The sequence below is a fragment of the Sus scrofa genome, chromosome 3 (assembly GCF_000003025.6).
Source record: "Sus scrofa isolate TJ Tabasco breed Duroc chromosome 3, Sscrofa11.1, whole genome shotgun sequence".
Lineage (NCBI taxonomy): Eukaryota > Metazoa > Chordata > Mammalia > Artiodactyla > Suidae > Sus > Sus scrofa.
Genome location: NC_010445.4, coordinates 83,971,297 through 83,993,707, shown reverse-complemented (window position 1 = coordinate 83,993,707; position 22,411 = coordinate 83,971,297). Strand labels below are relative to the sequence as shown.

Here is a 22,411-nt window from a genome sequence, read left to right as displayed (position 1 = left end):
TCAATAAGGAAACACAGGTCCTGAATGAAGCATTAGATCAGATGGACTTAATAGATATTTATAGGACATTGCATCCAAAAGCAACAGAATACACATTCTTCTCAAGTGCACATGGAACATTCTCTAAGATTGATCACATCCTGGGCTACAAATCAAGCCTCTGTAACTTTAATAAAATTGAAATTATACCAAGCATTTTTTCTGACAGCATTATACGACTGGACATCAACAGCAAGAAACAAATATACAATGGAGAAACGACAGCCTGTTCAATAAGAGGTGCTGGGAAAACTGGACAGCTATGTGTAAAAGAATAAAATTAGAACTCTTCCTAACACCATACACAAAAATAAACTCAAAATGGATTAAAGATGTAAATATAAGACCAGATACTATAAAACTCTTAGAGGAAAATATAGGCCAAACACCCTCTGACATAAACAACAGCAACATCTTCTCTGAATCACCTCTTAGAGTAATGATAAAAACGAAAATAAATAAATGGGACTTAATTAAACTTAAAGGTTTCTGCACAGCAAAGGAGACCCTAAACAAAACAAAAAGACAACCCACAGAGTAGGAGAAAATATTTGTAAATGAATCGACTGACAAGGGATTAATCTTCAGAATTTATAAACAGCTCCTACAGATCAATACCAAAAAAACAAACCAAAAAAAAAAAAAACCATCAAAAAATGGGCAGAAGATCTAAACAGACAATTCTCCAAAGAAGACATACAGATGGCCAAAAAACACATGAAAAGATGTTCCACATCACTCATTATTAGAGAAATGCAAATCAAACCCACGATGAGGTACCACCTTACACCAGCCAGAAAGGGGAACATCAAAAAGTCTGCAAACAATAAGAGATTCCTCAGAAAACTAAAAATAGAACTACCATTTGATCCAGCAATCCCACTCCTGGGCATCTATCCAGAGAAAACCATGACTTGCAAAGACACATGTACTCCAGTGTTCGTGGCAGCACTATTTGCAACAGCTAAGAGACGGAAACAACCTAAATGTCCACCAATAGAGGAGTAGCTAAAGAAGATGTGGTACATATACACAGTGGAATATTATTCAGCCATTAAAAGGAACGAAATACCAGCATTTTTAGCAACATGGATGGACCTAGAAATTATCATGCTAAGTGATGTCAGATGGACAATGAGACACCAACACCAAATGCTATCACTTAAATGTGGATTCTGAAAAAAGGACACAGTGAACTTCTTTGCAGAACAGATACAGACTCAGAGACTTTGAAAAACTTATGGTTTCCAAAGGACTTAGTTTGGGGAGTGGGGGGATGTGATGGGGGTTTCAGATGGAAATGTTATAAAATTGGTTTGTGATGATAAATGTACAACTATAAATGTAGTAAATTGATCAACATAAAAACAAAAAGCATATCTTCTATGATATACTAATCACTTCAAATATATAATGTCTTTCTAAGCTTTCTTTACTTGAAAAAAAATATGGAAAATGACATTTTTCTAGTTAATGAAAAGCTGTAGATTTTCTGTTTTCCCCAAGCTGGACTTTATGAGTCCTGGTGTAATATGTTGACTGAATCTGTTTATTGAATCTCTCCCAGAATGGAATAATTTCTGTGAATTCCATTTTCTTTTTTTTTTCTTTTCTTTTTCTTTTTATTTTGTGTGTGTATGTGTGTGTGAGTGTGTGTGTCTTTTTAGGGCCTCACCCACAGCATATGGAGGTTCCCAGGGTAGGGGTCAAATCATAGCCATAGACACTGGCCCACACCACAGCCACAGAAACTTGAGATCCGAGCAGTGTCTGCAATCTACACCACAGCTCATGGCAATGCTAGATCTTTAACCCACTGAGCAAGGCCAGGGATCGAACCTGCATCTTCATGCATGCTAGTCAGGTTCATTTCTTCTGAGCCACGATGGGAACTCTGAATTCTCTTTTCTATACAAATGCAGAGGAGGAATTTTCCCTAAATTATCAAACCAAAAAAAGTGACACGGAAATTTTTCTTTCATACTAAAACAATTTCCTTTCTCTCCCAGGACTTCTCTTTACAAATGGCTTATGATAATTTTAGAAGGTGCTGAAGGAGTTCCTCTGGAACAATGGGATTGGTGGCATCTTGGGAGCCCCAGGATACATGTTCGATCCCTGGCCTGGCACAGTGGGTTAAGGAACCAGCATTGCCACAACTGTAGCTGGGATCTAATCCCTGCCCTGGGAACGCTATATGCTGCGGGGCAGCCAAAAAAGAAAAAAAAAAAAATGCTGAAGGATCATTGACAAAATCCCACTGCTTTTGCCCTAATTCTGCATTATTTTTTTTCTTTCAGCACACAAAATTTCAGGTTGATAACCTTCAGTATCAAAGGATGATGTATAAATTTGGGCATACCAACCTGTTACACTTTCCAAATGATTTTTAGGAACCTAATTTAATTTATTTTTAAAGCAAACTTCACCTACCTACGGAGAGGGGAAAGCATTAAAGAGACAGAAGGAAGGGAGGGAAAAAGAAAGGAGCAAACTGGTTACATCATTTCGATTGCATCATGGCACAAATTCTATTTCATTGCTTTGAACATAGTGACATCTAGTGGATACAGGGTATTAACATCATGGGTGTCTTGGTGTCAGAATCCATTGCAGTTGTAAAAAGCAAAAAAAGGAGTCCAGTTATACAGACAAAGAGTAATTGAAATTCACTGATCCACTTTCAGATATATGTTCATCTCCCAATAAAATTCCAAATGGAAAGTGACTTGATTAATTTGAAACTCTCGATCACTGTCAAATAAGAAAAAAATGTTATCAGTTTATCCTTGAGGAAAGTTAAACAAGGGTACAGATTCTAAGGCTGGTGAGCAAAAGTGCATCCTATGTATATTATGAGAACAGACCACTTACAACATAATTTATGTCCATATTCACTTTAAGCATTTGCCAATTTATTCATCGTATAATTGTTTTCCATTTTATTCATTTGTCTACAACACATAGTTTGGTTATGAATTAATTCAAGTCATGGTAGAAACCTCTAAATGAACTGTGATGATTTAGCTCGCATTGCAATCTTCCATCAAATCTCCCATGTAGACTACTGATCCAGGTTTGGCACTTTGAAGTTTACAAAGCAGTAATAGTGTTCCCATTTTATGGAAAGTAAAAGAAATTTCAAAATATTTAATTAAATTAATTAAGCCAACAGAAGCAACTTCAATAAGAGAGTCAATGAATCCGGAGAGACAGATCTTCTTGTTTTCCCACCATTCCCCCCATTGAAATTCCAAGGTGGGGGGAACACCGTGCTGGCTCCCGTCATTAAAAAAAAAAATCCAAATTTAGATGGAGTCTAGATTTAGTGGGAATTATAATGTTAATAAGAGCCATCATTACCATTTATGGAGTACCTTCTGCAGCAAACAGTACTCTAGGAAAGTTTTAGTTAACAGAGAAGGCATCTGAAGTATAGAGAGGTTAAAATAACTTACCTAAGGCCATAACGCTAGGACGCTAGGGGTAAATATAAGGTTGTTCTCCTTTCATCAGCATAAATAACAACCAGTATAACACCATCCAGATTTTTTAAAAAGAAGTTTCTCACGTGTTAAGTGCTTAGTTTCAGTTAGGCAATTTTACATTTTAGGAAGTATTTTCTTTTGATTTGTTTAATGTTACTGCTATTTTTTAAACAAGATTGACTAAAGGGAGAACTAGAATTGGAATCAGAAGACTTATTTATTTATTAAACTTATTTATTAACTTATTTATTAAAACCATGACTATATCAATTAAGCTAGATTTATTGCTCCTTATCTGACCAGTTCCTTAAGACTCACATATACACACTCACACGTACCCCACAGGCATAATTTTTCATTTGCCTAATTTTTTTTCCAAGTAGAGAAAATGCCACTTTTTAAAAAGTACAGTGGTTTCTTTGAGTTAAGCAAGTGATGTTAAACCCATTTGCATGTATTGGGCAGTACAATATCTATAGCATTATAGGAATAATATAAAAGAGGTTATGGGACAAATTACTAAATATCGATAAATTCATAATAGTACTGGAGTCAAAGGGCTTATACCCCTAAAACTTAACTTAAGAGTTATCTTAAGGCTTATCCTCATCATTTCCTTTATTCTTTCTATGTCAGGAAGCATACTGCTGGTAGGAAAAAGACAGCACATTCTACTTCAGTAATATAAAGACTGCTTAAAAAGATAATTTGCAAAGTTGGGGCAGAGTACGGAAAATAAAAGGAAGAGCAAAGCTAGGATGAGCAGAGAAATTTCTCTGTCTTTAGCTTGAAGGAATAGGGGCCTGGAAAGAGAGAGGGACAGAAACAGATACAGAAAGCACCTCTTGGACCCAGAAGGACACTGCCAAGTGACCCCAACAGACAGACATGACCTCATAGGGGAGAAACGGGAGTACAAGCCCAGTTTCAATCTCTGCCTTTCCTCTGGTCCCTGCCATTGTTCATTCCCCTGCAGGTCACATCACCGGAGCCAGGACACATGACTGGGCAAGGGGGTCTGCTCATACAGCTCAGCTTTCAGGGCAATGTGGAGAAGGGTGGAGAGCAGATCTAGAAATACAAATGAGACAGATCCACCTCTGCTTTCCACAGCACTTGTAGGTTCTACTAAGGAGTGTGCTGGAATGCCTCTTCCATTTTGGGACTGTACACATCTCCTCCCAATGCCACTTTCAGTGACTTCACTTTGCTGGCCTGAGATTTGCTATTGTGGGAATACTTACAACATGGAAATTGGCAGATATTACAAAGTCAGCATTTTCACTTTTTACTGGGATGCTGTTTGCTAAAAATGTACACCAGTTCTGCTCATTCTAACACTCCAGATGTATATGTGTTCCAAACATTCTAATGTACCTTGATTTTAAAAGCGTATGAAGGGCATTTTATAAAAAAGGAAATGCAGTGTCTTGTAAATGTGTTTTTTTTCCAAATTTAGAAGTTGAAAGGGTGTGAGAATAAGTCTGATGGTAGAATTCATAGCCAATGGTTGTAACCAAACCAAATATCAAACAACAGAACTCTAAACAATTAAATTATGATATATACACACAATCAAATACTACGCAGATATTAAAAAGGTACAAAATCTCTATACACTAATTTGCAGAGATGTCCGAGATATATTGGAGTATTGTTAACTGGAAGTGGCAAGAGGCAGAATTTTATCTGTCATATTATATATCATTGCTATATATGATTAGAAGCATAAATATTTATAAAAAGAAAAATTGGAAGGATAAACCAAACACTAATAAAAATGGATACCTCTAGAGGAGGGGAAAGAATGAATGCAGAAACGGTAATAAAAGAGATTTTTCTGGATAAAATTTATAGTTTTGGTCATAAAAACATTTTAAAATGTCATTTCCTAAAACCAAACAAAAATAAGTGGATTTAATTGAATATTAAGTTGATGACATAATGCCATGGATAAGAGGATTTTTTAAGTGCCTTCATAAGAAGGCCTTGGAAAAATATTTTAAGGGTAAATAGAACTGCAAAAAAATCTTAAATGTCATCAAATATTCTAATTACTTAAGATAATATTTTACTACTTTGAAAATAGTATTAATATAATGAAATGTTACACCAAAAAAAAAAGTATGTTAATGTTGTTAGGAGCCAAGGTATCCACTACAAGAAAAAAGGATAAAAGCACAAAATAAAAATGTATTATGTAAATGCTAAATTTGAGCATATAAAAATGAGTTTATAATATTTTCCCTTTGTTATGTCATTGAAAAGGCTGAGAAGCAATAACAATTTAGTAACAATGAGGAAATCTAGCACCCTAAATACCCTTCCCCTTCAAAAACAGGACTCCTCCGAAGAACGTCTAACTCCACACCTTGAGCAGGAAGCATTAGGATGATCCAGGGTATTTTGTTGTGCCATAAAGTAAGAAAGTGTTTTGGGAAATGCACTCACATGTGTTCAGTTTTTTTGACTCCTAATTCAGCCACATAAAAATGAGCCTTGGGTTTGGAACACTTCCTTACCAAGAGATGAGGAGCCCTCACAGTCGGCCTGGACTTACCACTCCTTGTGGGAGTACCTTTCTCTGTGTTAGAATCAATGTGTACTCCTTTGTCCTTTTTGAGCATGTGTATCATATGGTACCTTGCCAGCCTCCTATTCTAACCTTTCACGGGTGTTGGGGAATGAGGGCAGGCAAGAGAACAGGGTCCTTCAACCATAGCAAAAGAGGGGTTCATGTAGGTCATCACCCTCTGTCAGCTGTGGGGGGGTGACCTGCTAGCCATGGGGGAACCAATGTCCGCTCTTGAAACTCATCTTGCTCTGTCTCTTCTTCATGTGCATAAAGCATCATTTTACTGTAAAAGCATGTGACTCATACCTTTCCTGGTAACCCTGAATCATGGACTTTTATTTCTGCTCCTGGTAAAGCAGGACTCTTTCCCTGGAGGCGATAACAATTGCCATAAGCTTGACAAAATTATCAACACAGAGGAACAAGTATGAAGGACTATCCTGTGCCAAAGATGGGACATTTTGAGCATCAAAACATGACTGCATTTAATAGAAATAAACTAAACATTTAAAAAAAAACATAATTTACGTTGATAATCAATTTTGTTTATTTTTTTATTTTTTGCTTTTTAGGGCCGCACCCACCACATATGGAGGTTCCCAGGCTGGGGGTCACATCGGAGCTAAAGCTGCCAGCCTATGCCACAGCCACAGCAACATCAGATCCAAGCTGCGAATGTGACCTACATTACACTTACTGGCCACGCCTTAACTCACTGATCAGGGCCAGGAATCGAACCCGCAACCTCATGGTTCCTAATCAGATTCATTTCCGCTGCACCACAATGGGAACTCCATATGTGAATACTCAATTTTAGTAGAGGAATTCCAATAAAAAGCAATGACAACAATTAAGAAATTTGGAAATATCTAGGGTACCATCACCTTAGTATGAAAACTAAATTAAAAGGAAAATTAGAAGTATTTATTCTATTTTTCCTTGTATGAACTGTTAATGAAGAAAAAATCTTCTTTACAGAAGAATTCCTATTGTAGTAAATATGGAAGAAAATATTTAAATTATGAAATTACAAACTTTAATGAAATAATTGATTCAGGCAGCAATCACTAATTAAAAATTAAGGAAACTTTTTATAATGACTGGATCCATTGATGAACGTCAGTATCATTAAAAAAATGTGACAACCTCCTGATGTGATTTCATATGAAGCACACAGCACCATCAGTGAAGTATTCTTGCCTAAAGAGTTGAACCTAAAACTAATAAAGCCTTCTAGGAGAACTTCATTTTATAGGAAGTATAGGGAATAAAGCGATATATTAACTGGTGCATAGGGAAACATATTCAGAATGTGCAGCATTTATAAGACAACTAACCTAGTTTCTACAATAAGTTAATGCTGCTTAAAATAAAAGTGAGAGGGAAAATGGCCAAAAGATATGGACACTTTAACAAAGAATATATAAAAACAACAGAGAAATATGTGAACATTTAACATCATTAGCAATTAGGGAAACACAAATTAACACTATGATAAAAATAGCTTTTCCAAGATGGTTGAGTAGTCAGACCTTGAGCTCACCTCCTTGCTCAGGCACACCAAAATTACAACTCTTTATAGAGCAACTAATAATGAGAAAGACCAGAACCTAGCAGAAAAATTCTCCTATAACTAAAGATATAAAGAGGGAACCACAGCCAAATAGGTAGGAGTGGTGGAGTTGAAGTATATTCAAGACACTTACCCCACAATGGGAAACCCCCAAACAGGAAATTCATTACAATTGAAATGGTTCTTCCTGTAGAGCGAGTGGTTTGAGTTCCTATTTCATGCTCTCCAGCCCAGAAAGATGAACCCTCAAAACAGGTGGGCTTTGAAGGCCAGGAGGGCTTACTTTCAGGAGACAAAGAGAGCTGTGGGAAATAGAGACTCCATTCTTAAAGGACCCATACAAAATCTCACATGCTCCAGGATCCACAGCAGAGCAGTCATTTAAAGGGAGCCTGGATTAACCTCACTTGCTGATCTTAGAGAGGTTCCCAGAGAAGCAGCAGGCAACTGCAACTCACCATGGGCACTTAGACACTGGTGGAAGCTATTTTTGGCAGCTCATTCTACCACAAGGACACTGATGCTGGCAAGCCTCATTCTGGAATCCTCTCTCTAGTTTATTAGCCCATGACCCAGCCCCACCCACTAGCTATTGGCACCAGTACTGAGCCACCTCAGGCCAAGAAACTAGCTGGGCAGAAACACAACCCCACCCACCAGCAAGCAGGCAGCCTTAACACTTCCTGAGCTCAAAGCCAGTTCAGTGCATGGCCCTGTCCACCACAGCTCAAGTCCTGACCCCCTATACCAGTGCACAGGCACTGGTCCCCATATACTCAGGCCCTATAGCTAGAGATTCTGGCACCCAACTCTGACTACCAGTGAACCAGTACTATCCCTGGGATCCCTTTGCAGTAGGGAAAAACAAATGTGACTCCATATTATATCTGTTCATTCTATTTTAATGCTACCTCAATCTTTGTCCCCTGTCACTTGTACTAAGTCATCCTGGTTTTGCACCTTTTGCAAAATGATGCTGCCTATATCCTGAAGTATACAGGATAGCCTATTCTTAAGGCTATGACATTTAAGAGTGTTATGCTTTTAGATAAAAAATTGCACAACTGAGAATTAACATTTGTTTTGTAGGAGGTTTACAGGAACATTGTGACCTGACCTACATGGACAGCTACAAGAACAAAGAATCTGATACCAAAAAATATGCAATAATTAACCATGGTCCTCCCTCCCCTTGCCTTTAAAATGGCTTTGCTAAAAACCTTCAGGGAGTTTGGAGTTTGGGGTGGGGGCATAAGCCACCTGTCTCCTCGCATAACCCTGCAGTAAAACTTTCTCTGCTCCACACTTCAAGGTAACAGAATTGTTTGGCCTCACTGTGCATCAGGAACATGAACTTGTGTTTGGTAACATCCTGGGCCCTTGCCTCAACTGCTAACAGGCCAAGATACGCTCTGAAACACCTTGGACTCCTAAGCCACCTGCACTGACATAAACCATAGCAATTTTTGAGGGGATCTGTCTGCTAAGGCAAAGGAACAAAAAGCAAAATAAATAAATGGGACATAGTTAAATTTAAAAACTACTGCATATCAAGCAAGCCATCAACAAAATGAAGAGGCAACCTAATGAATGGGAGAAAATATTTGCAAATGATACAACTAATATGGGGTTAATATCCAAAATATGTACAGTTCACACAACTCAATATCAAAAAAATAAACAACCCAATTAATAATTGGGCAGAATACCTGAATAAATATTTTTCCAAAGAATACATACAGATGGCCAACAAGCATATGAAAAGATGGTCCAATCACTGTCATCAGCGGAAGGCAAATCAAAACCACAATTAGATATCACTTCACAACTAGTCAGAATGGTCATGATCAAAAAGACCACAAATAACGAACATTGACAAGGATGTGGAGAAAAGGATATCCTTGTACATTGTTAGTGAGAATGTCAATTGGTATAGCCACCATAGAAATCTGTATGGAGTTTCCTCAAAACACTAAAATTAGATCAACCATATGATTCAACAATTTCACTCCTGGGAATATATCTGAAGAAAACAAAAATCACTAATTCACAAAGATACATGTACCTACATGTTCATAGCATTAATGTTTACTATAGCCAAGCTATAAAAGCAACCTAACCAACAGATGCATGGATGAAAATGATGTGAGAAATATATCACATGTACATATTTATACACACAATGAAATACTACTCATCCATAAAAAAGGATGCAATTTTGCCATTTGAAATAACATAAATGGACTTGGAGGATATTATGCTAAGTGAAATAAGACAGAGAAAGACTAATACTCAAATCTAAAAAAAAAACAATGTAGAAGCTAATGAATATAACAAAAAAGTAACAGTCTCAGAGATACAGAAAACAAACTAGGATTTACCAGGGGAAAGAGAGAAGAGGGAAGGGTAAAATGAGGTAAGTGATTAAGACATACAAATTTCCATGTATAAAATATATATGCCATGGAACATTCTCAAGGATTGATCACATACTGGGGCATAAAGATAACCTCAACAAATTGAAGAGTATAGAAATTATTTAAACTATCTTCTCTGACCACATGGCATGAAACTAGAAATCAACCACAGGAAAAGAAATGAGAAAAAACTGACTACATGGAGACTAGACAACATGCTACTAAAAAACCAATGGGTGAACGAGCAAATCAAGAAAGAAATTAAAAAATACCTCGAGACAAATGATAATGAAGACAAAACCACTCAGAATCTATGGGATGCTGCAAAAGCAGTGCTCAGAGGGAAGTTAATAGCAATATAGACTTTCCTCAAAAAAGAAGAAATATTTTCCTCAAAAAATAGACAACCCACCACCTAAATGACTTAAAAAAAGAAGAGCAAACAAAACCTAAAGTCAGCAGAAGGAAGGAAATCATAAAGATCAGAGAGGAAATAAATAAAATATAGATTCAAAAACAGTAGAAAAAATCAATAAAACCAAGAGCAATAAACAAAACTGACAAACCTCTGGCTAGACTCACCAAGAAGAGGAGAGAAAAAACCCAAATAAAGAAAATCAGAAATGAAAAAGGAGAAATCTCAACTGATACTGCAGAAATACAAAAAACCATGAGAGAATACTATGAACAATTGTATGCCAACAAATTTGACAATCTAGAAGGAATAGATAACTTTCTAGAGACTTGCAGCCTGACCAAATCAATCAAAAAGAAACAAATCAACTAAACAGATCAATCACTAGAAATGAAATTGAATATGTCATAAAAACATTCCCTGCAAATAAAAGTCAAGGACCAGACGGCTTCAGAGGCGAATTCTACCAAACTTACAAAGAGGAACTTATACCAAGCCTCCTTAATCTTTTCCAAAAGTTGAAGAAGAAGGAACACTCCCAAAGACATTCTAGGATGCCACCATCACCCTAATTCCAAAACCAGAGAAAGATCTAACCAAAAAAGAAAACTATAGGCCAATATCTTTGATGGATATAGACACAAATATTCTCAACAAAATTTTAGCCAACCAAATCCAACAACATATAAAAAAGATCATACACCATGACCAGGTGAGATTTATCCCAGGTTCATAAGGATGGTTCAACATATGCAAATCAATCAACATCATACATCACATTAAAAACAGAAAAGTCAAAAACCACATGATCATCTCAATAGATGCAGAAAAAGCATTTGACAATCTCCAATATCCATTCATGATCAAAACTCTTACAAAGGGGGTATAGAGGGAACATATCTTAACATAATAAAACCATTTATGACAAACCCACAGCAAATATAATACTCAGGGGAGGAAAGCTTAAAGCCTTCCCACTAAACGCTGAAATGAGACAAAGATTCCCACTCTCACCACTGTTATTCAACATAGTATTAGAAGTCCTAGCCACAGCAATCAAACAAAAGAAATAAAAGGTATCCAGATTGGAAGAGAAGAGGTAAACCTGTCACTGTATACAGATGACATGATTCTATATATAGAAAACCCCAAGGACTCAACCCAAAAGCTTCTCAAACTGATCAAAAAATTCAGCATAGTAGCAGGATATAAGATTAACATTCAGAAATCATTTTGCATTTCTGTAAACTAACAATGAAATATTAGAAAAGGAATACAAAAATATAATACCTTTTAAAATTGTACCCCCCCAAGAAAATCAAATACCTGGGAATACACCTGACCAAGGAGGTAAAGGACTCATACACTGAGAACTATAAGACATTAGTCAAGGAAATTAAAGAGGATTCAAAGAAATGGAAAAATATTCCATGCTCTTAGGTCAGAAAAGTTAATATTATAAAAATGGACATACTACCCAAAGAAATCTACATATTTGATGCAATCCATATCAAATTACCCATGACATTTTTCACAGAACTACAACAAACAATCCAAAAATTTATACGGAACCACAAAAGACCCAGAATTGCCAAAGCAATCCTGAGAAACAAAAACCAAGCAGGAGGCATAACTCTTCCAGACTTCAGGCAATACTATAAGCCACAGTCATCAAGACAGTGTGGTACTGGTACCAAAACAGACATACATATAGAACAATGGAACAGAACAGAGAACCCAGAAATAAACCCAGACACCTATGACTCTTTGACAAAGGAGGCAAGAACCTAAAATGGGAAAAAGACAGTGTTTTCAGCTAGTGATGATGGGAAACCTGGACAGCTGCATGCAAATCAATGAAACTAGAACACACCCTCACAACCATGCACAAAAATAAAATCAAAATAGCTTAAAGACTTAAACATAAGACAAGACACCATCAAACTCCTGGAAGAGAACATAGGCAAAACATTCTCTGACATCAACATTACAAATATTTTCACAGATCAGTCTCCTGAAGCTACAGAAATAAAAGCAAAACTAAATCAATGGGACTTCATCAAACTGACAAGCTTTTGCACAGCAAAGTAAACCATTAAAAAAAAGTAAAAAGACAATCTATGAAATGACAAAAATAGTTTCAAATAATGCCACTGACAAGGGCTTAAACTCTAAAATACACAAACAACTTATACAACTCAACAGCAAAAAAGCCAACAACCAAATTGAAAACTGCCAAAAGCCCTAAATAGACATTTCCCTAAAGAAGATGTACAGATGGCCAACAAGCACATGAAACAATGCTCAGCATCACTGATTATTAGAGAAGTGAAAATCAAAACTACTATGAGGTACCACCTCACACCTGTCAGAATGGCCATCATTAATAAGTCCAAAATAACAAGTCCTGGAGGGGGTTTGGAGAAAAGGGAACCCTCCTGCACTGTTGGTGGGAATGTAAGCTGGTAAACCACTATGGAGATACCTTAGAGAACTATACATAGAAATACCATATGACCCAACAATCCTACTCTTGGGTATATACCTGGATAAAACCTTCCTTGAAAAAGACACATGCACCCACATGTTCATTGCAGCACTATTCACAATAGGCAAGACATGGAGACATGGAAACAATCTAAATGTCCATCAATAGATGATGAGATTAGGAAGATGTGATATGTATATAATGGAATACTACTCGGCCATAAAAAAGAATGAAATAATGCCATTTGCAGCAACATGGATGGAACTAGAGACTCTCGTAATAAGTGAAGTAAGTCAGAAGGAGAAAGACAAAAATCTTATGATATCACTTATATCTGGAATCTAATATATGGCACAAATGAACGTTTCCACAGAAAATATAATCATGGACTTGGAGAATAGACTTGTGGCTGCCAAGGGCGAAGGAGAGGGAGTGGGATGGATGGGGAGCTTGGGGTTAATAGATGCAGACTATTGCCTTTGGAATGCATTAGCAATTGGATCGTGCTGTGTAGCCCTGGGAACTAGATCTAGTCACTTATGATGGGGCATGATAATGTGAGAAAAAAGAATCTATACGTGTATGTGTAACTGGGTCACCATGCTGTACGGTAGGAAATTGACAGAACACTGTAAAGCAGCTATAACAAAAAAATAAAAAACTTTATGTAATAAATAAATAAATAAAACGTTCGATTTTAGAACAACATAAAAAGAATTTGTCAATGAACACTTCTTGGCCTGGTGATTTCTATTTTGGAAGGTTGTTAATATTGATTTAATTTCTTTGATAAAAGAACACACAAATAATCAAATTCTCCTTGTGTGTGTTTTAGTAGATTTTATCTTTCAATAAATTGGTCTAATACATCTAAGTTATCAAATTTCTGGGAATGGAATTTTTCATAATATTGCTTATTATCGTTTTCATGCCCATGAGAACAGTTTTGATGGCCTCTTTTCAATTTCTTATATTAATGATTTGTGACTTCTTACTTTTTTTCTTAGTGAGCCTACAAAGTGTCCAATTTCATTGATCTTTTCAAAGTTTTGGGTTTTTTTTAGTTTTCACTATGATCTTTTCAATTTTATTGACTTTTACTCTAATTTTTATTATTTATTTTCTTCTACCTACTCTGGATTTAATTTTCTTTCCTTTTTCTCATCCTTAAGGTCAAATCGTATATCAATGATTTTAGATCTTTTTTTTCTAATACATGCATTCAATGCAACAAATTCCCTGTAAGCATTATTTTGGCCATATCACAAAAATTTGGTAAGCTCTTTTTTCATTTAGTTCAACATATTTTAAAATTTATCTTGAAACTTCTTTGAACCATGTGTGATTTAGAAATACGTTGTTTATCTCCACATACATTTGAGATTTTCTATCTAACTGTGACTTCTAGCTTAATTCTATATGGTCTTAAGAGTATACTCTGTATGATTTTTATTCTTTTAAATTTGTTAACATGTGCACCATGAACTACTCCGAAATATTTACTTTCTAATTTTATTTGTTGGGAATTAATCTGTGCCAGAAAATCATGTCCCTAAATACTGTGAAATTTCATAAGATTTTTCCTGAATGAGTAGGAGACCAATGAAATGGGGAGTGGGGAGGCATTGTGGACCCGAGTCTCTGGTACTCTAAACAAAACTCCTTGGCTATACATTAAACCACTGAGGCAGTCAAAATGATGAGTGTATGCCTCTTTAGGTTAAAGGTGACTGCCTAAACATTTGAAAACTAATCCAAAAAATAAAAATATAGGCATAGAGAAAATAATGATTTGGCAAGTGGGGCTATATGTTGAACATCACATGCTGGTATTACTGAAAAGATGTGAAATGATCTGAGATTTGTTAGAAAAGTTCATACATCTTCTTTCTCCCATGTTTATACCTTACTTATCTCTTCCATGTAAGAAAGCTTTGAATAAGCTTACATATTTGCACAATGAGCTTGCTGTCCTTTTATGCTGTTTTCCTAAAAATCTTCTTTAGCACCTAACCTCTCAGTTTGAGACTTGTGACAGGGTGTGTAAGCACTGGCATAATAAACTGGCTAACACTGTTCTATCTCCTATCTGATATGTACAGCATATACCTAGAACTTGGAATATGTGATGTTGGACACTGAGCTTTCTTGCCATGGCCTATCATCAGAATAGCCCTGGAAAAACAATGTAAGGAATGTTTCTTCCTGCCTCTTTTTGTTATGTGAATTGTCCTGGAAATGGGTGGTGGACTCAGCTGGGAAGAAAATCTATGTTGTTATTATTGTAGGGACTTTTCTTCCACCTCTGTATCAGAAAGGCTGTCATAATTGCTTGAGTCTTATGTCAAGAGGTTTGTCATGAAATTTCCAGAGATGGTTTATGGCCATATGAACACTTTATCCTCCAACTGTTATATTTTGTTTGTTTGTTTGTAAGTTATCCATATCTCCCATGTCCTGATAGCACTAACAATTCAGACACTCTTTATAATTTTTCTTGGAAATTATGATTTAACTGAAAGTAAATTTAGTTGAAGAGGTAAAATGCTTACTTAAGCATTTCTAGCAAAGGAGCTGTAAATGAAATTATATTGTGATGAAAATAGTATCTTTTCTGTATCTGATGATATGTTTCTTTTAGCTTGGTACAAAAAAACATTAGGACGAACTGACTTTTCCTTGCTGTCTTCCCAAAGAAGGGAAGGCAGCTGCTTTCCTACTGCTTACTATGTTTTGGACATTTTATTGTTTATTAGAGTTACCATCAAGAATAATGAAAGGGATAGAAATAAAGAATTTGGCTAGTGGAAAGGATTGTCACAATGACTGATACAGTAGCTAACAAAAGCTTACCAAGTATATAGAAATTTTCTTATTATAATGTCTCCTCATGATTCAGAGTTAGCTAAGATCTGGTTATGCATATAGAGATACTTATTATGACTACATGCCAGGAATTGTCATTACAATTCACAAGTGGTTTTCTTTGTGTAAGACGTCTTATAGTATTTATTGTGAAGACTTTTATTTCATATGTATGAATATTTTCATTTTCTATGGATCTTCAATATCCAATGACGCTTGTCATTACTTCTGGTCCTTTTCCCATACTAAAAATAAGCTTAGATGGCTTGAACAAAGATTCAGTATATTCTAAAATTGAGTTTTCCCACTTAGGTAGAAAAAAAACAACAACCAGGAAGAATGTGCTTTTCAATAAAAATGCATTTTGATGTTAATTCTTCTAGAAATGTCATAGTATATCCTTAATTTATAAATATAAGCCAGAAAAATGACTGGCAATGTAGCAGACACGCAATCATTAGGTAACTTACATTTTTCTTAAATTTAGTTATGATGTCACACATAAAAAGGAATATAAAATCCTGAAGGGGAAAAAAATTAAGGAATATAGGAGGAGATGGGAATAAGATTAGATAAAAGAGATTCTAGTGAAGAACAGTCACATGACACCATTAAAATCTGAAGTTTGTATAATTCATGATGGGATTTTTCTTAATTATTTAAAGTACAAAGATCATCTACAAATGAGGTAAGACCTCACCTCCTCCCTTACAACTAAGAGCAAACTGGTTTGTAGAGTCTAAGTTTTAAAACAGTAAATGTTTACATGGTTGCATTTTCTTCTATGGGTCCCAAGAATATTCTTCTCACCATATCAGGAGAATAGCCCCATTTTTCAGTTACCCAGTAATATGAGTCCTCTAGGTACTATAAAATAACTCCATCTTTTCTTTGGTCAAGTAGGACAAGTCTGATAGGGCAGAAACTCAGATGAATAAGAGACTGTATCAAGGTTCAATTAAGGCAGAAACATTAAAAGTCAGGATCCTGTTCCTAGTCAAAGGGCTAATACCAATAGGCAAAAATGTCATGGACCTGAGTTTACTCAAACAGGGAAGCATTTATGTAGGTTGGGTGCAAGGGGATGTTTAGTCCCACAGTGATTGCCCATTTTCCCTCACCTCCCTCCTTCCATCTGTGGCTTTATCCACCCTCATCTCTAGCCCTCTCTTTTGGGAAATTTCTGATGTCTGTACAGTTTTGAAAAATGGTTGATACATTTCTTTATTTGGTTGGAGTGACAGTCTTTCACCTGAGACCCAGCTCTGTGGACTCTTCACACCCTAATAAAACATTCTGTTTGCATCTTCTGTATTGGGTTATGGGGGAATCCCTGAATCTGCCATCTTAACACTAGCATCAAGTTACACATGAAGTCTTATTAATAATACATTCTCAATTTTTCTTGAATCTTCATGAATCTTTCCATTCCCATCACCCCCACAGCGGTGTAGGCCACCATCCTCTTTCGCCTGGATTTCTTCCCTATCCTAACTAATGAACTTTTCTTCCCTTTGTTAATGTTAATAGTATTTTGTTGATACATAAATTACCTGAAGTGAAATATATAAACATTAAGTGTATATCTTAATGTATTTTGACAAATGCAAAGATACATATAATCCTCCATGAAGATATAGAAAAATGTATCAAAGAGAAACATAATGCAAGCCACATATGCAATTTTTAAATTTTCTCACAGATACATAAAAAAGTAAAAAAAGAAAATAAATGAAATTCATTTTAATAACATTTTAACACAATATATCCAAATTTTATATCTTTATTATGTAAAAAATTAAAATATATTGAGATCTTTTATATTATTTTTATATTAAATCTTTGAAATCTATTATTTTTCACTTGCAGTGCATCTCAATTCAGACTAGTCATATTTGAAGTGCTCAATAATCACCTGTGTCTAGTTGCTACCATCTAGGTCAATGTTAATTATAGAACATATCATCACCCCAGAAAATCCCTTATGCCCTAGTCTAGTTATTCCATTGTCCTACAATTCAAATACCCTTCTGATTTCTATCCACTTAGAATAGTTTGACTATGCTTGAAGTTTACATAAATGGAATTATATAGTATTCACTCTTGTATTTAATTTCTATTGCTCAGATAAAGGCTGTGAGTATCATCCCTGTTACTGCATATACTGGGAGTTTGTTCTTTTTATTGCTGAATAGTACAGGCATACCTTAGAGATGTGTGGTTTTGGTTCCATACCTCTACAATAAAGCAAATATACAAAAACATAAGTCCTACGGATTTTTTTAGTTTCCACTGCAAATAAAAGTTATATTTACACAACACTATAGTCTATTAAGTGTGGAATAGCATTATGTCTAAAAAAAAGTGCATACCCTAATTAAATACTTTATTGCTAAAAATTGCTAACCATCATATGATACTTCAGTGAATCATAATCTTTTTGGTGGTAGAAGGTTTGAAATACCTTGGTAAGAATTACCAAAATATGATATAGAGACATGAAGTGAGCAAATGCTGTTGCAAAAAATGATGCCAATACACCTACTCAATGCAGGGTTCCATAAATCTTCAATTTGTTTTAGAAAAAAAGGTAATATCTGAGAAGCAAAATACAGTGAAGTGCAATAGAACAAGGTATGCTTGTATTCCATTGTATGACATAACACAGTTCATTTACCCTTTTTCAAGTTGATAAAGATTTAGGTTATTTCTAGTGTTTAGCTCTTATGATAATAGGTATTATGAATATTCTTCTATATGTCTTTTATGAACATATACATTCATTTTTTAAAAGTACATATACCAAGAAGAGGAAATGCTGAGGCTATTTTGCAAGATTATTAACTTTATAAGAAGCTGTTAAATAGTTTCCATAGCAGTTAAGCTATTTTCCATTACTGCTAACAAGACAAGGGTGTTCTACTTGATCCATATCATCTCCAGTATTTAGTATTTTACTATTTTCCATTTAAGCCATTCCAGTGAGGGTGTAGTCACATTACACTGTGGTTTAAATTTTCATTTTCCCAAGGATCAAGTGGTGCCCAGCACATTTTCATATACTCTATGTGCATTCTTTTTTCTTTTTTTTTTTTTTTTTTTTGGTCTTTTATCTTTTTAGCGCCACACCTACGGCATAAGGAAGTTCCCAGCTAAGGGTCAAATCAGAGCTACAGCTGTGAACTACAGCCACAGCCATGGCAATGGAGGATCTGAGCCACGTCTGTGACCTACACCACAGCTCAGGGCAATGCCAGACCCTTAACCCACTGAGCGAGGCCAGGGATCAAATCCACAACCTTATGGTTACTAGTCAGATTCATTTCTGCTGCACCACAATGGTAATTCCTCTATGTTAATTCTTATATAAGATTTGGTAAAATATCTTTTTAAGTCTTTCTTCCATATTTTACTTATTTTCCTTTAATTATTAAGTTGTAGGTCTTCTTTGTGTAACCTTAATATGATTCCTTTGTCAGGTATATGTTTGAGAATATTTTTCCCAGTCTGTGGTTTGGTTTCACCTTTCTTAATACTGGTTTTGAAAGCAAAACTTCAATTTTAATAAAAAGTAATTTACCATTTTTATCTCTTATGATTAGTGCTTACTGAGCCTTGAGGAAAGAAATCTTTGCCTAATCTTAAACTTGGAAAATGTTTTCTCCTAGATTTATAAATTTGAATATTACATTTAGGTCTATGAGCCACATCATCATGTGTTAGTCATTCCAGTTTTAAAATATGCTTTGAAATTTGGTAGTAAAACACCCCAAATTTCTTCTTCAATATTGTTATGACCAGTCAAGATACACATAATGTGCACTTTATTTCAACATAAATTTTAGAATCTTTGTGTCAATTTTCATAGAAAATTCTGCTGTAATTTTGACTGAAAGTGCATTGAAAGTTTTGGTTAATTTACGAGAAATAACACATTAATAAAATTAATTTTCACATCTATTAATTAGCATATTTCTCCATTTACTTTGTATTTCTTCAAATTCCTTCAGCAGCATTTTGTACTTTTCGGTGTGTTTTATATGTTTGTTAAATTTCTAATTCTTTAAACTATTTTATAAATGATTTTTAAATTTGGTTTTCCAGGATTCTTTTTATTGACATTGATCTTTGTATATTGACTTTTTAATCCAATGATGTTGTTAAATTAACTTATTATTTTTAGTAACATCTTTACATATGGCTCGGCTTTGCATTTTTGATAGTTATGTCATTCTAAAAATAAGCATAGTTTTATCATGCTTTTTATTTCTATATGCCTTATTCATTTCTTTTTTTTTTTGTTAATTTTCTCCCTTTCTTTCCTTTCCCTTCCCCTAATTTCACTGGCTAGGACCTACCAGACAATGTGGTGTTGAGAGTGTGTTTTTTTTTTTTTTTCTTTCCACATATTAGGGAGAAGTGATTTGCTATTTTATCAACAAATGTAATAATACTTGTAGGTTTTCTATAGATGTCCTTTGTCAACTGAGGAAGTTCCTTTCTATTTTTAGTTTGCTGAAATCACTTTTATCTTTAACTGGTTTTTAATTTTAATTATTTTCTTTTACTATTTTTTAATTACTCAATGAATTTTATTACATTTATAGTTGTATAATGATCATCACAACCCAACTCACGGAATGGGAGAAAATATTTGCAAATGAATCGACTGACAAGGGATTAATCTCCAAAATTTATAAACACCTTCTGCAGCTCCATAACAAAAAAAAAAAAAAAAATCAAAAAATGAGCAGAAGATCTAAACAGACAGTTCTCCAAAGACGACATATGGATGGCCAAAAAACACATGAAAAGATGTTCAACATTACTCATTATCAGAGAAATGCAAATCAAAACCACTATGAGGTTCTACCTTACACCAGCCAGAATGGCCATCATCAAAAAGTCTACAAACAATAAGTGCTGGAGAGGGTGTGGGGAAAAGGGAACCCTAGTACACTGTTGGTGGGAATGTAAATTGGTGCAACCACTGTGGAAAACAGTATGGAGATGCCTCAGAAAACTAAAAATAGAATTACCATCTGATCCAGCAATCCCACTCCTGAGCATCTATCCAGAGAAACTATGACTTGAAAAGATGCATGTACTGCAATGTTTATTGCAGCACTATATACAATAGCCAAGACATGAAAACAACCTAAGTGTCCACTGACAGAGGAGTGGATCAAGAAGATGTGATCCATATACACAATGGAATATTACTAAACCATTAAAAGGAAAGAAATAATGGCATTTGCAACAACATGGATGGACCTAGCAATTATCATGCTAAGTGAAATTACCCAGACAGTGAGACACCCAACATCATATGCTATCACTTAAATGTGGATTCTGAAAAAAGGTCACAGTGAACTTCTTTGCAGAACAGATACTGACTTAGAGACTTAGAAAAAATTATGGTTTCCAAATGAGATAAGTTGGGATGGGGGCATGCGCTGGGGGTTTGGGATGTAAATGTTAATTATTTTCTTGATCTATTGAGATGATTATGTTTTCCTTAAAAATTAAAAATAGAGCTAACATATGACCCTACAATACCACTCCTGGGCAAATATCCCGTGAAAAACATCATTTGAAAAGATGCATGCACTTCAATGTTCAGATCAGCACTCTTCACCATAGCCAAGACATAGAAGCAGCTAAATGTCCATCAACAGATAGTTGTAGTTTATATATTTAGTGTATATCATATGTAATATATATAATCATACTAAGTAAGCCAGAGAGAGAAAGAAATATATCATACAATACCACTTATATGTGGAATCTAAAAAAATGATGCAAATGAATTTATTTACAAAACAGAAATAGACTCACATAGAAAACAAAAACTTCTGGTTAGCAAAGGTGTATAGGAAGAGGGAGGGATAAATTAGGAGCTTGGGATTAACACATATACACTAATATATATATAAAAAAGATAATCAATGAGGACCTACTATTAGCACAGGGAACTATACACAATGCCTTCTAATAACCTATAAGTGAAAAGAATTTTAAAAAGTACACAAATATATATGCATTATAACTAAATCATTTTGCTATATACCCAAACCTAACACAATATTGTAAATCAACTCTAGTTCAATAATTTTTTTAAATAAAGGGAAAATCTCAGGTCATATATAAAACATCAGGAGTTAGAATTGTTAGAATTCTCCAAACAAAAGAAAAACAAAGAAAAATAAACATTTATACTAGAAACTAGAAAACAAGAGAATAATGTTTTCAAATTTTTGAGGAAAAAAGATTTTCAACCTAGAAATCCTTTTTCAGCAGGTTATCACATCTCAAATAAACAAAAACACCAAGCACTTTTTCTTTCAAAGATTCGAAACCATCTCTTCCTCAAAGGAAATTATAAACAAAGACACTGTAAGACAGGATCTAGGGGATACACACTAGAAAGGGTGTATAAAATATCCAGGGGAGCTGGGCAGCAGGCCCAAGGGGCCACCCATCCAAATTTGAGTGGAAGAAAGTTTAAAAAGAAAAGGAAATATAACTGACAGATAACTTCCTTTGTTTGA

The 22,411-nt window shown here is 35.0% G+C and overlaps 1 long non-coding RNA gene across 1 annotated transcript in view; it reads right to left on the bottom strand.

Moving 5' to 3' along the window:
• Positions 1,872 to 22,411, bottom strand: part of LOC110260097 — a 297,389-nt gene continuing 276,849 nt past the window's right edge. The window contains exon 4 of the long non-coding RNA XR_002342939.1: positions 1,872 to 2,793. This is a non-coding gene — a long non-coding RNA (uncharacterized LOC110260097). The remainder of the gene's footprint in view (positions 2,794 to 22,411) is intronic.